We start from the raw sequence: 14,568 nt of genomic DNA on the forward strand, positions 1-14,568 counted from the left end.
GTTCCAAGGTTTTGTTTATTTGTTTCCTTATACTAAAGCCAGTACTTTTTATTTTATTGTCCTCAGATGTAGTCATTATGTACAGTTTGTTGTTTACGTAAAACTCACATTTCTTCTTTTCCTTTTTCTTCTCTCCCTTTACTTTGATTTGCTTTTTCCTGACATCTACATCGCGTGTTGATGGCAAGAGCAGCAGTGGTTGGCAGTTTTCCTCAACTTTGCAAGAGAGAGAGAGATTTGGTTGGAATGAAACCTTGCTCTCCATACAGCCTGCTTGAGATGCAGCATTGAAAGGTATCATCTCATTTTCTGTCTTGAAACCAAAGATGAAAACCACAAACAGGTAGAAATCTCGGTGCCAAACCACCTGTTGATTCACAGCCGAAAAGCCCTTGGCAAGACATGTCTCTCTGTATCCAGTTGGAATGGTTGTATGGCTCATACCCACAGTATCTGTCTGTACCTGCGAGTTTGGTAAAGAGGCTAATTCGTTTGAGAAGATTTGGATTGAAATTTAGGTAAAGTTAGCAGGGCAAAGAATTTTCTGCTCTTAGTCTTGCTTTTTGCCTAGACTAGCATACGTCACTCGTATAACGTGGTTCAGCATTGAAAATACCAATCCTGAAGTCACACGCTGTGCGTTATAGAGCAAAATGAGATTTGTTGAAACAGCTGTGTGTGGAGAGTCCAGATCTGCAACAGCATAATATTCTGGAGGTCAGAATTGAGGTGGATGGATGAAACTGTGAAGACAACAGTTGTGAAATACCCTGCTAGTAGCATCAATACATCATCTCTTGAGAGTATTACAATTCGGAAAATCACTTGAAGTCGAGTTAAAATGCTATCCTTGGACTGCTACACATATGCTTCCTGTGACATGTGCGTTACAGAAACAGCCACTGTGTGCTAATATGGCATTAAAATTTTGGACTCCACCCACAAAAATTAATAACATTCTTGAAAGAAGAGTGATGTAGGATGCTGACACATTTAAGTCCATATGTTCTTGGACATGTGTCCTCCAGTGCACGAGAGAACTAGAAATCCCAGATACTCTTCCTTATTTCCTGTAAAGCCGTGCTGGGAAAGGAGGAGAATGTAAGTGATGGCAGGCTGGCAGGCTTTGGCCCGTGGATAGCTGTACAGCAGAGCCATATTTTATATTTTTACATGCTCTTATCTGTTCTGTTCTGTTAGTGGTACTAGTTGACTTCAATGGATTTGCTTCAGCATAATTTAGAACAGATTTGGGCCACACTATTTATATTTGTGCTGATTGCTTCATGTTTGTGAAACAATTATTTCCTGTGGATCTGTAGCATTGTCCAGTGTTGTGCAATGCTTTCATATGTATATATGACTGGTTAAAACACAAAATGTGTTTTGAAACAACATGACAAGGAACAGTAAAAGCTGCAAAGTAACTGAGCTATACTTGGCTGTCCATATGATGACCAATTAATGTGGTTACTGTGCTCTGAAGCCTTTCCAAGGCTGAATAAGACATGCTGTGGCCTGGTGAAAGACACAATTTTTTCCCAAATTTTCTAAAGATTTCTGTTACTGGTGCTACAATGACATGAGGACACTGTAATCTGTATCTTTAGTAGCAGTAACAATGAAGGGTGTGAAGTATATCCCCAAAATCTGAAGGTGTGAATTCTAACCCATCAGTGAGCTGTGTGTGAGAATTCTATACAGTAAAACCTAATTCTGTGCTGAAGAGGAACACTGTGAACTCCCAGCATAAAATAAAAGATGTTCTGTTCTCTACTGCGCTATCTTGAGCCAAACTTGGGATCTAAAAGCCAAGCGAGGTTCTTTCATCACCAGTCATAAAGATGCTGTAAGTCAGATTGTCCCCTCGGGCTGTATTTTGACAATGTAGTAAATCGAGCTTTGGGAACTTTCTACCAGATCGAGAACTTTGTCACCTCAAAACGCAAAGCACGGATGCATTATAAATTCATTCTTCTGATGCAGTTTTTAAAATATATTTTGATGTGTTGACTTTTACCAGCAAGCTCCATGCTTTATCTGATATCTTTTGTTCCCCGCTGCTAACGTTAACGCATGTAAGGGCTGGCAGAAATGTGATCTCATGCACCCACATGATCCAAATGAAATTTGTACTGTGGAGTTACCCATTAGTGCAGTCTGTTAATGTTGTTAATGATCAAGCACCATCAACTCGGTTACTCCCCTGCATTTTGTTCTCTTCCCGTTCTGCCTTTATTACTCAGTTCTACACTGGAAGGTGGCACAAGCATCAGGAAGGGCAAGATTTGATCTGTGTTCTGAATGGGATCAGAAAACATGTTGGATTTTGTGCATGTGTATCAACGCTTCCAATTCAGTGAGCTGTGTTGAGAAGAGTGAAAAAAGCTAAGTCTTGTTTCGTGCACAAAATTAAGTCAGAGTGGTACAGGAAAAGCACATGGGCAAATTCCTTTTTGCCTAAACTCCAGGGAAGCTAATGAACAGGCAAAGCTTCAGAGTTTTGATTTGAGCATGAGTTTGGCCAGTATTAGAATGTGTCTAAAATTCTTATTGTTTTCTTCTGCCCTCCTCCCCTTTGCTTTTCTGTCTTGTGTGATGAATGTATCATGCCCAGATTTTGCAATTGTAGCTTTGTGCTTAAAAGCCACATTGACACAATGAATGTATTTACTAAATTGTATTTCAGAATTCTTCCAGGGAGTTTGTAGTTTGGAAAGACAGAGCTGCTTGCAAAATTTTCAATTTGAGAAATGTTGTGTACTTGAACCTTAATTTCTTTGATCTTGCTGGGCCAAGATGGTTCTCAATCTGATGGTCTCGGTCTCCTGGAAAGAGGAATAGAGGAAGAGGAGGGAAGAACTTTACAGTGAGATAGTTGATACTGCTATGTTTAAAACCCATCGTTTGCCAGAGTTTTGAGAAGTTTTTTTATTTGTTTTCCTTCTCTCTCTGACCTAATTAATTTTATGGGATATCCTCAGGGACGTAACTTATATGACAAATGAATTACATTAAAAGTTATTGTCATGGTATGAAACCCCTTGTTTATGGTAAATTTAATATGTTTCAGTATTTTTTCCCTCTGTAAATTGTGATCTAGTTTGTGATAGTTTGTTTTCGTTATTTTTCAGAAAATTTTGGGTGCATAGTGCCTTATTGTCAGTATTACAAATACTAAAAAATATAAATGAAGAAGGAGAAGCATTATTATAATTTGGCTGTGGTTAGCAAAAAGCTTCTGAAGTGGCACTAACTGAGAGGCAGGGCTCTTTCCTTTGACTTTTTCTTCTTTAAAAATACATTTATGTAGAAAAGAATCAAGTAATAACTAGTATACAAGTCTACTCACCAATTCTCAGCTTACCGTAAAATAAAAACATCAGCCCTCAAGAAGGGAGTTGTAGGAAGGAAAAGCACGTACCGTTTTCATTGCTGTGTTCAGGACTGTCCCATCCTCACGTTTGTATTAGTGAAGCTGTTTAACCTTTTGAAGCCCACGGATCTTTGTACCGTCTTTCCATGCAGCCTTTTTTTTTATATCCATGCAATCTACTGACTTCAGTAAGATAATACACACAGTGAAACATTTACCTTGGGCTTCCAAGGCTGCACACGCTTTTCTGAAGGATTAAAGAGACACGAGGGATAATTGCTGCTCCTGGTAAAAGCAGTGGGTGTGTTACTAACAACGAGAGCAGGAGCAAGTTTGCTGTAATTTTGGGCCAAAATACGAGTTTAGAATTTATTTGGATTCAAAAATTTTAGAATAGCATTGCAGCTTGATGTTTAGTCCTGAGGTTGGGTAGTGACAGAGTTTCCTTTTCGATAGAGTATGAAATGCAGAAAATAGCTTAAATGGGGATAAAACAAAGCACAGTGCATCTTTAACAATTTTTGTTTTGATTAGATGGAATAATCCAAGGAAGGGAACTTCTTCTGTAAAAACGTACTAAACGTAGCAAAACATCCCAGCATGAGTTCAGCAGAATATCCAAGCCGATCCTTAAAGTTAAGCTTGCTCTCCAGTGCTGCGCTGACGTGGAGCGTCTGTGCCCTGGCATGGGGTTTTTGACCGGACCGTGGCCAGGTCCCAGCAGCTCACCCACACCCGGAGCAGGATTTGGGGAGGATCTTTTGTTAACTGCGAGGAACTGCCGAGCTGGTAAATTTGCCTAAGGGGATGATAGCAGGGAAAGGGTGTTGTGCAGGGAAATTATTTTGAAACACTGGATGCACTTTTTTTAGTTTTCTATTTCGATCCTGTGTTCCCTGCTTTTCTAAAGGACTCCTAAGTAATTTCAAAATTAAATGACTTCACTAGCAGTTTTGTGGCTCTCATAAATATGATCAAGCCTGACTCTCTGTCTCACTTTTTCTTGTGGTGCTTAACAGTCTTATGGCATTTTAAAAATCTTCCTTCTACGTCAAGACAGCATATTTCTTTAGTTAAAGAAAAGGTTCAGAGGCAAATATAAAATAGTTATTTATGTTAGGTCTGTACTAACTCTGACTTTTTTTTTTTTTGGGAGATGATGAGTTATTTTCCTTCCTTTAGATGGCTTATAGAGAACGTGGTGCTGTCCCACAGTCCCCAGCTTCAATTTTAAAATGGATCAAGTTCAGGTTCTGACATACTTGGCAGACTACCATCGTTTTTCTAGCCCTCCCTCAATCTGGGCCATAATTGTGGATATCCTGTGGACTGCAGCCCAGAGGCTGCCAGTACTGGGAGCATACGGAAGGGAAGAGATGATGGCAATAGCTTTGTAGCTTGACCTGACATTTGCATTGTTTCTCAGTCGCTAAGTGTGATGAGGGGAGCAGAGGGTTTGGCATGAACTGTAAGAAACTGGTCATGATTTGGAGGAGCAACCTCCCTTACCTGACTCAGATGTTATTGCTAGGTGCTGTTTACACTTAGAAAAAAAAATACAAATAAGGAGTATTTTAAATAAAGGGAAGGAAAGCAAATAGATAGAGGAAGTCATGCTCTAGGTAATTCCACTGCTTACGGTGAAGTTGCACTGGGGATAGATATTAACCCCATAAAATCCCTGGGTCACAGGCAGCCTTATGCCAGACCCTGATAGCTTTGTGGAGACAGATTATGTCAAGCCCTCAAATTTGGAAACATAGCAATTCCTCTGTAGTAAGATTGCAAATGAACACCCATTCAGAGATTGCCAACATTATCACAGTTTGTCAGGGTGATCTCACAGCCCACAAAGCGCCGTAAGAGATTGCTTTACAAGTTCTGAAAGATTAGAGTGTTGAAGTATGTGACACCGGAATGATGCTTTGATGCCTGGCTTTGTCAGTCAGCCAGACAAATAAATAATATCTAGTGTTTTTATTAAAGCATAACAGGTAATGGAAATGTATAGAGAAACGCTTTCTTCTCGCAGCTACACAGAGCTCAGAAATGTAGGCTAAACAAAAATGGGATGTGTTAATGTCAAATCCTTCCAACAGGCGGTTGTATACCTGTGTGGGTCAGTAGCTGCAGTGCAGCGCTTATTGCTATTTCACCAGGTAGTAGTTTAAAGCATTAGCATTATTGCACGGCTAAATGAAACGGCAAAAATAATTTGGCAGTCTTGGGTTTTGGTCATCTAGTGAAGCATGAAAACATACATTCTAGTAAATTAAGGACAGAGTTTTGGCTAGCGAGGAGCAAAGGGCCTGCACTGCAGAAACCATGGGTTCCTCTCTTGGCTTGGGAGACTGAGCAACGCAGGTGTGCAGTTAGGAAGTGGCATGGAAGTAAACAGTAGAAGAGTATAAAATCCAGCAGGATTTCTTCCCTGGCAGGAATTGTGGAAAAGCTTTTAGGTAATATGGCACACTCAGAGTCTTGTTACGAGTTTCAGGTACTTAAAACTTGAGATCAATGTGAGAATAATGTACAAGCATGAAACTGGCATTTGGGACTTTCTGTAACGACGGAACTTTATAGGGTACCTTTTTCCAGATTCCTTCGACATTCAGCCCACATTTCCACAAAGCATGTGTGGTCTGAAAACCATTTGTGGAGCCTCGGGTGAGAGCCATTCACACTGGTAGAGAGTTCCAAACAAGACAAATTTGTCAGTTTTTGTGTTCTGATACAAAGTATTGTTATTTTTGGTGAATACCAGAGTTCCACCAAAGATTAGCCATGGATCTGATTTAGGTCAATTTTCAGTCTTTAAGCTTTGTGGAACAGAAGGCCTAAGATGCACGTTTGTTGCACTCCTGCATTCTTACAGAGCGATTAAGTTGTAGAAATGTAGGATCAGCTACAAACTTCTGCATCTCTGATCCGCCTGTAGTTGAAAAAACATCATCTGCAGTTCTCTCCTACCTTGACACCAAATCATAATTGTCCTTGACCTTGGAGAGCTTTTGCCCCTATTTATCCATCTTTATGAGCAACAGAATACTCACGGGTACCCAAGCATTAGTTAATGATTGCTTACACAAACCTGGAGAAGCTTGGATGAAAGACCCTGTGTAAGGGCATAGAATTAATATGACTATTATTAACTGAATGCCTAAACCTAGACAATGTATTTGCACATGTAAGTAATTATGATGCACTTCAAGGCATTCTGTTTGTAATGCTTTGTAATGCTTTGCTCTCCATTTCCTACAAATCAAATTACTGAGGGATAGATTTGATTTCCACATCATTTTGAAAATATTTTCTTTTTCTTTTTTTAATTTCCTTTGTATTAATTTTTTTCAAAGTTCAAAACACAACCAACTGTGACTAAATGCATAAAACCAAACAAAAACCCCTAAAGTATAACAAAATTAAAGACAGCCTAAGATGATATGCAGCAAACAATGTAAATCATACCTAACAAACATGGTTGTAATAATATACCTTATCCATGTCTGATCCACTAATAACAAATACTTATTCAGAGAACAAATAACTCATTCTTCTTCTTAGTGAGAGAGAGAGAGAGGCAAGCCCCAAATTCAAATTATATCTTACAGTCTAAACAAATATGAAAAACCTGCCAAATCTTCTTATAGAAATCCCAACAATCTTGTGTTTTCATTGTATCTTTTGGGAATAATGAGATTGGGAGGGGGGAGGAAAAGGCCAGTATTTACTGGGAACATGTGGCCTGATCCTGTAGCTTTTCCCTGAGAAGTCCTTGCTGCCTTCTCTTGAAAGGTTTCTGTTGCGGGTACTGGATTCAGACCAAAATCTGAAGGCACAGCCTGGGGTGGTTTTTAACAATTAGGGACTTTTTCCCCTCCCTTATGAGAAGTTTCTTCAGAAGCATAGGGTTGACAAGCAAATTACAAGTGATAGCTCTGGTCAGTTTATAAAGATTGCTGCAAGAATAAAGACTGTTACTAGAAATTAATGAATGCTTTTCTCTCTGTGTCATGTCAAAATAGGTTTTTGCCATCTTCCCGTTTCCTTTCTGGTTGCAGAAACGATTATTGTTTGCTTAAGGGAATGGCGTTGCCCTCCCTGTCCCGCACTGCGGGTGTATGCCCATCTTCCCCGGGCCCCTGCGCCCTCCCCGGGCTCTGTCCGGTTCAGTTTAGTTCCGGGCCATGGGTTGCCATCGGTGTGGTAATTGGCACGAGTACTTCCCAAAGGGGGAAAAAAGGCAGACATTCAGGTAACTTGCAAGCCGTGGTATACCTTATGTGCCACGCAGTGCTTTTTTGTCGTTCGCGACCAGGTCCCGATGCAGCTGGCTGCGATGCTAGCTTTGCCGCTTGCCCCTGCCAGTGCGAGAGCCATTCCGGCCTCATTGCCTGCTAGTGAGAACTCACGTCTAATGACCTTTAAAGAAAGAGTAAGAAATATTTGCCCTCTCTCACGTTAGAGACTGCGGGGTAGAAGACATCTGTCTGTCTCGTGCCTGCTCTGTCGCCCTTGTTGCGCCTCGTGCTCGTGGCCGCTCCCCTGTGGGTGGTGGTCATTGGGGTGAGAAGCATCTCAGTCCTCTGCCTGCCTACGCTGACCCCGCTGCCGTTGCAGGGGCTCCGTGCCAGGAGGTGTAGCAGGGTGCCTCTGCGCGCCCTTTGATTTTGCCTTGAGGTCTTTTGTCATTCGGCAGCCCCCTTGGCTGCTCCTTTACCGCTGCCCCTGCATGTCCCCTTAGCTGCTGTCCTACCCAAAATGCCCCCATGCCGCCCCTCGCCCGGGGTGGTCCTGCCATGGACCATGGCAGGAGGTGCCGAAGGGCACAGGTAGCGGCGCGGGTGGAGGAGACTGGTGTTGGCTGGAAAAAGACCACCGCTTCAGTGGTCACGTGAAGGAGAGCGGTGGTGTCCTCACACTGAGTCATACTGCTACTGCTGGCCATCGCCTCTGTGCCCTTTCCCAAAACTCACACCCTGTCCTTCACAGCGGCTTATGATATATGCTTCAAAAGGAAGAGCACGCAGCAATGATCAATGCCAGAATGACCCAAGTGGCTCATTTGCGTTGGAAACTTGAGGGGGTTTTCTCATATATTCTCAATATCTGTGTAAATACCTGAATCATTTTGGAATCCACTCTTCTCCTTGCGTAGTCTGAGGGGTTATGGTCATGAATTTAGCAATTTCCAGATGATACTTCTTGTCAGTATTATGACTTGAAATTTAAAAAGCACCATTAGCTGAGTCCAGGCTGCCTCTTGCAAAGACCCACAGTATAGTATATACAGGTGACATGTATGCGTAATGATGACGAACGGGAGATGAGTAGGATCACTAGAGTGATGTCAGGTAAGGAAGCATTTTTAGAACTTCTCATATTGTATTTTGCATCATGAACTTTAACTTTAGTTTAAATTCTATCGACAGCATTTTGCATTTAAAACCAAAGCCATAGGAATTTCTCAACATCATAGCTGAGAAACATGCCTTAAAAATGTGAACCAAGCATAGCTGGTACAAAACTGATCCCGATGTGTAAGATCCCAGATGACTGCCACTTACATTGTTTTGTTTTGTTTTATTGAGGAATACCTGATTCCACCCACACAATTTCCAATAAAGCTGGTTTTTCCAGGCTAAAAAATGAACCTCATTAGCTGGAATGTAAAGAGTAAGTACATGGCTGTACCGGCTGCAGAAAGAGATCCCAGCTTCAGATACAGACCAATCTCCTAGCAGTGGACAAACAGCCTTCACTCCCTTCTGAGTACCAGGGAGAAAAATCTTAATGCACTTTGTGTGTATTCTCTTTGAGATTCTTATTAAACGTCAGATACTAGGCCTTTTTCCCTATGCATCAGTATAAAATCCTGGCAGGGGAAAGAAGGGTTTGGGAAAAGGTAAGGATGTTTATAGCACGTGTTCTTAGGGGCTGTGGAGGGCAAATTGACTTCTGTGGTAGATGCACTTAGGAAGGAAATGGGGTAACAGGAGAAAAAAAGAGAAATTCATGTATAGCAGGACCTCAAAGGTCAGAAATAGATTAGAATTTATATATTCTTTCATAGCAAAATTATCTGCTTTATGGAACAATGTCCTAGGTATTTAACCTGTAGTGTTTTCATAAGAACGCATTTCCATTTCCAAAGAGACAAAGTGCCCAGAACATGGTTTAGGGAATGGAGATAATTTATATCAGTCACATCTGAGTTGTATTTTCTTTGTATTGAAATGAAAATGAAATTTATGATACTGGTGTCATTCTTTGATTAACAGACCTGAAGCTGTAGAATTAAGCTTATAGTGCCTGTCATTTAGTTGGGCTCTGCTTTAGTCAAGTTGGCCAAACCATCAGAGAAAACGAAGCTCCTGAATTTAACTTTTTAACCTCATTTTTAGCATTGCAGCACATCACTGCACTGCCCTGTAGCACAAGAACTGAGTATGCCTCTGAACTTGAACTGCTGGTGTGCTGGCCCAGAGCTGCACTGTGACACCTTCAGTTAATCTTTCCAGATCAGGACACTAATTTACATGTCTCTGTTGAGATCTAGCATCTTGAGTTGTGTTTGCATATCTCTCAGCTTGTTCATGGTTATAGTTGTTTAAATGGTCTTGGATTTTAACCTTGTTGGATCTTCCCTTTATAAGTTCCATTCATTTAGTCAGGGTGGAGATGGTGTCTCTGCTAGAGCCTCACCTCGTTTTTCATTTCTGTCTGCTTTTTGAACTCTTACAGGGAGGAGGTTGCATGCATGAGATTTGTTTAAGAAGGCTGCATTCATTTTCAGTAGGCCCGTCTCCCGTTGCACTGCGATAACGCGGACCAGTTAGGGTTGCATTTGTTCTGCAAGAGCTTAATTCTGTAACTCCTACAGGCAGGACGACAGAGGTACAGACCATGCTTACGTGTTGGAGGACTGAGGTGAGGCCTTAACGTACAAGACCTCCTCTACAGCACAGCCCAAATAGCGTATTGTCCCCAGAGGGTGGCAATAGCAGATGTTTGTGGATGGCAAGACCAAGCCTGCAGTATGATTGGGAAAATACTTCTCGGTGGAAAATTCACTTCATTGTGCTAAAGGGAAGTGAAGCACCATTTATTGACACGACTGAAGAGTTTTACACTCTGTTGTGTTGTGGATAGAGAAGACTAGTAAAACAGCTTCCACTTAGCATGTTATCAGTGCAGCCACCAATTACAGGGAATTCACTCGTGCACAATGCCTTCACGCCAGGGAAAGTAAACTTCTACAATACCTAGCATAGTCATCAAACTCTCTGCATGCACATCTAATCTGTGCAGCCGTTTCCTGGGTTATGGTTCTAGTATGAATACTAGAATATACATCACTGCTTCCCATAATCCTGCCAGTGGACGGCAAGAACAGACATGCAAAATCTTGGGAAGGCATGAAAACAAACATGCAGATGTTCTCCATCTCTCTCTCTCTGTGCAGTCACCATGTATCAAAAAATACAGATACGATGATACATCATATGTCAGGGGAAAGAAACAGACTACACCCCATGCAGCCATCACACCTTGAAAATAGACATAAAATGGTAAGTCAATATGAATACACAGCTCCTAACAGCCTAATAGAATAGATCACACCACAGCCAGGTACATCTGTTCTCAGCACTAACCATTATCATTAGCTTAAAACACTTAAAATCACTGAACTTCCTCAGGTCTGGGGACAGATTATACCAGGAAGAATCTGCTAAATAGATTTAGCAATGTAGCAAGCAGGGACTTTGACTACATTAAAACGATACATTTTGTGTCTCAAAGGCTGTAGGCTGTTTTCAGAGGAACAGTCTGAATGAAGAATGACACTAACACCAGATAGCAATTTCTTTATCACTGTTTAAATACGCAGCTTGAAACCCTTGGACAAACAATTGTGCCAAACTGGAAAACAATTTGTTTGTGAAAAATCAGGTTTGCCTTGCATGGCAAGCCATCCGCTATCCTATAGCATGTGTCCTTGTCAGACTTCTTCGTGAGATGCAGAGACCTAACAGTGACTGGACTTCAGACTGCGTGGCTGACAAAAAAGAATCATATCTCTCTTATGTAGGAAAAGAAACAGGGAAACAGAAGAAATAGCAAATTTTTCCGTGTCTCTCTTATCTTCCCAGTCTGGTATCTAACTGCTGTGAAATGCAGAGACCTTCAAGTCAGTCAAGTCATGAAAGCTTCAGAGAAGTTTTCAAAAGCAAACAAACAAAAAAGCAGTTTGATATACTTGCAGCAGTGACTCTAAGGTGGTACGCTGCTGCTTGTCTAAGACTTGCTCTAAAGGAGCTGATGAGGAAGGTATGTGACTGATTGACTGGGAATAGAACTGCCTGGCTCTTTGAAAGAAGTGGAAGTGGAGATAGGGCACAATGACCGTGATAGAAATAAATGTCTGAAATACTATTTTTGATGATGAAAAATGTCTGAAAGATGCAGATAAAACCACACATATGTTTTGCATGTTAGCTGAGAACAGGTACAAGGAAATAGGTAAAGGTTTAGTTTGTATTCTCACACTTCTTGTCAGGATACTAAAGGAAATTGCTTGAACATTTACGAATGACGATGAAGGACAAATACCTCTAGCAGAAACTCTAGTATGTGGTTCCATATGTCTTCACCCAGGCTCAGAGTTCTTCAAGAACAATCCAGCTCTTAAGAGAAAAAGCAATCGCAGGTACACATAGAAGGCTGTCCCATTTTTTAATCGAGCTCACTCTTTTTTGTATCTTCAACAGAGGGCTGAGATCCCATGCTTCCACAGCATTATCTTTTCCATATCTCCCCCCACCCTGTCTTGTGCCCTAGATTTAAGAGGGGTTAAGGCTGACCCAGTCATGAGGAACTCTGCATTTCCCCACAGCTGAGCAGGCTGGCTCAGCCTGGTGCCAGCCTGGGAGCCTACTTCACCGTTCCAATAGGGTGAAGTATCTTTGCTGTTTGCCAGCTTGACCTGCAGTTTTCCCATGTCTGAATAGCCACATCATAACCTTCCCTTGCAACATCCTGGGAATGATTCTTGATGAGGGAGCTTCTGCAGTAGAGACTTTGAAGGATGTTTTTTCAAGGAATCATCTTCTAACAGGAGGACTTGGAGGAGTCTTGAATTTTCAAGGCAATGTGAGCACTTTTGTGGAAAGATCACTTATGCAAATAGGCAAGATGTAACTAAACTCCTGTGCGTTCGCAGCAAGTTCAGCATTGTCCTTGTGCAGGACCCACCTCTAATGCTGGACAATGGCAGCAAAACAGAGCTTCTATATTCCTAGTTTTATCTTCCGGCTGCCAGTTCTCTGAAATTTTTGAATAGCATTTCTTCCACTTACTCCTCCCCAAATCCTGGAAGTCCACAGTGAAAATAAAAAGGAAAGTTGTGTCAAAGGCACTTCATCTGTAATTTAGACACCTTTGTGGAGGAAAAGATAAAGACTCACAAAGCCTCTTGGAGTACCATTTTCTAACCTCTCCTGTATTATCTATCTCATCCTAATGGACAGCGCTTTTACCTTTGAGTTTCATGCCTTTTCTGCTGGAGTACAATATAGTGAGGCTAGGCATGAAAATTTCAGGACTTAGAAAACTCTGCCTAGTGGAGAACACTGGATTGTGCGTACTTGGGAGCATGGATCACTGTAAAAACACTGGATGTCAATACCACTTTCCCATATATGTTAAATCAAATCCTTGCCTTCAGAATACCCACGTAACCAGCGCACAGTTTATGGAGGTCCCCAGAAAACTGCTGTCAACAACCATACTTCTCTGGCACAATCAGTTTCTCCGTGCTAAAGGACAATCCGTAATTTTCTTGGGAGGCAGTCTGAGCCTGTGCAGTTAATTCCCTGAGGAACTGGTGGTTAGCGTATACCTCACCACTCACTGCTTCCCATGGGAAGTGTATTTCTTTCATCATGTCTTCTTAAATATAAATACAGAGCATCAAGCACATAAAAAGGCCCTTACCAAAACAGGAAACCATATTGCACCTGCTTCCATCTCTGGAGAAAGGAAAGAATAATTCATGGTAGGTATGTCAGATGGCATACTCAAAGCAACATCTGGATGATGCTCTGGTAGCACAGCAGTGGTCAGGGAATCAGAACCTGAGTGGGATAAGTGAATACCATGGACCCTGGCAGGAGGAAAGGGCAGCTTGTGGCAAGAAATAACCCATGGCGTACGCCTGTTCGTTCAGCCCTAGGATGGGGATAGGTGGGATATAATCTTTGTAAGAAAAAACAACTAATAAAGTTGCCAAGAACAGATATTTTATAATCTGTGCTAAATCTCTGCTGGAAAACATGAACAGCAATGAAACTGAGAAGACACTAAAAGAAATTCGGGGCAAAGTGCCAGACGCCCAGACGGAAGCAGAATGTGGACCAAAAAGCTTGCGACAATTGGGTAATTATGGTTTATGAATTTCAGCTTTAATCTGTAGTTCAGTGAGTCCTGATTAAATATCTGTTAAACACAATTAAAGTTTGTTTTTGTATTTCACCGTCTTGATCAGAATAATTAGAGACTGCGTGTTTCATGTCAAAAGTAGCAAGAGGAATTTTAGTGAATGAACATCGTTTTTAAAAGCCATTTGTAGCACCAGCTGTTGGCATTATTTTATATTTTAGTGTTATCAGCATAAAGACGGGTCCTCTCAATGCTGAATGCTTTCCAGCAGGGCTAAGATGCTGGGAAAGGCGTGATACAGTCGGAACCGTGCCTGGCCACGGGGCTACGCAGAGAGCCCCGGCTGGGACTCTCGAGCTACAGCATCAGACTGTGCACTTAAGCGGTGGAGGGTGAGAAGTGCTGTGAACAGGTCACGTAGCACCCAGCCTGTGCTTCTCTGCCAAAGATGTTTTAGATAGCGAGTGCAATGAGTGATAGGAAGGATCGTTGGAAAGGGCACGTATCTGATGAGCTGAATTTGGATTCTCTCATGGCGGTGTTTTATCAGAAGCTCCGGGTGTCCCAAGGGTTAGGTGTTAGAGTGTTAGCCCAGAATGATAATTGTGGTAGCGTTACGAGTGCTCTTGGGAAGGAACCTTTAAACTGTGCTGGTGGTGCCGTCGCAAAGGCAACAGGCTGCAGTGATGGCTCTATGCAGATTCTGAAAAGGATGAGCATGCACATGCCAGTTGCTGCAAGGATTGCACATG

The 14,568-nt window shown here is 41.8% G+C and overlaps 1 protein-coding gene across 17 annotated transcripts in view; it reads left to right on the top strand.

The window, feature by feature from the left end:
- Positions 1 to 14,568, top strand: part of ZBTB20 (zinc finger and BTB domain containing 20) — a 488,423-nt gene that overhangs the window by 322,292 nt on the left and 151,563 nt on the right. For 13 of the 17 annotated variants that reach the window (XM_054803829.1, XM_054803837.1, XM_054803872.1 and 10 more), the window contains one exon: positions 194 to 294. The exons of the other annotated variants lie outside the window; for them this stretch is intronic. The gene's annotated coding sequence lies outside the window, so the exon portion shown is untranslated. The remainder of the gene's footprint in view (positions 1 to 193; positions 295 to 14,568) is intronic. 17 annotated transcript variants of the gene reach the window in all.

Source organism: Grus americana, chromosome 1, assembly GCF_028858705.1.
Source record: "Grus americana isolate bGruAme1 chromosome 1, bGruAme1.mat, whole genome shotgun sequence".
In the NCBI taxonomy this organism is placed as follows: domain Eukaryota; kingdom Metazoa; phylum Chordata; class Aves; order Gruiformes; family Gruidae; genus Grus; species Grus americana.